Source organism: Haliaeetus leucocephalus, unplaced genomic scaffold (assembly GCF_000737465.1).
Source record: "Haliaeetus leucocephalus isolate CR32 unplaced genomic scaffold, Haliaeetus_leucocephalus-4.0 Scaffold339, whole genome shotgun sequence".
Taxonomy (NCBI): Eukaryota; Metazoa; Chordata; class Aves; order Accipitriformes; family Accipitridae; genus Haliaeetus; species Haliaeetus leucocephalus.
In genome coordinates, this window is record NW_010972775.1 from 16,616,012 (window position 1) to 16,617,105 (window position 1,094).

The following is a 1,094-nucleotide window of genomic DNA, read 5'->3' on the forward strand; positions in this document are numbered from 1 at the left end:
AATGGAAATCAGGTGTCCAAAATGCAAATGTGTTTAGAAGTGACTTGGCTTCCCTTGGTTTTCCCTGCAGAGAGCAGTGATTCTACATTAGCTTTGTTTTTTGCTCTCTGTGAAAATCATCCCCTGTTGATGGTTAGATATGGGAAGAACAGACCTTGGTGTGACTTTTGGTGACTTTATCTTGGCAGACACTGCATGCTAGTTGTACATCTGTCATACAGGCAGAGAGACACTAGGGAAAAAAAGAAGCTGTTAAATAAAATTAAGTTTGGGATCTGGATGAAAAAGAAAACCAAGCTCATATTTTGTGTCATTATGATGTTAGCCAGTTGTAGGTACCAGGAATGAGTGTGCTCTGGGTAGGCGGATAGAAACATATTCAGCAACCTGGGAGCTCTGTTCGAGCAATCCAGCCCAGTACTGTTCTGCTCTCTGTAGAAACCAGGACCATATGTAGGAGGCAGGACTTCTGGGAGTGACAGAAATTGGGACCACACATTGCTTTACATTCTGCTTTAGGTTCCCACTTCACTTGGTAATTTTTAATCCTCTTTTTTGTTCTGAAGCTTTGGGTTTTGATGATGCAAAAACATTCCTCAAACACTCTGTTGCCAGTTTTTTGCATTGGAAAATCATGTATTCAAAATGTTGGGCATTAAACTCAATGCATATGTGCTTGCAAGCTTACTGCTGTCTCATCGCTGTTGTCTCCTCTTTCTCAGGACATGACCTTCACCACCACAATGAATCAGGAAAAACCTATCAAATCCTCCTAGCTCCCCAGCTGTGCAATTTGATTTTCCCTTGCTGTTCACCAGACAGCAGTTCTTCCCACCCAAAGCACAGAAGAAGCCAGCAAGTCACAAATGACAGCTAAAAAGTGAAGCTTTATCAAAAGCTGTGTGAGACTCTGTCAAAGAGAAACTTTATATAGTAATTCTCCTTCTGAGCCTGGGAAGCTGTGTATCCCATCAGTTCCAAAGAACAGAGAGAAGATATGTTCAAGTAACCAATACTCGAAATTGCACAAATCAATACATATATTGGAGTATCTACACACAGTGATCTACAGCATTTAGAAATCTCCATTCAGA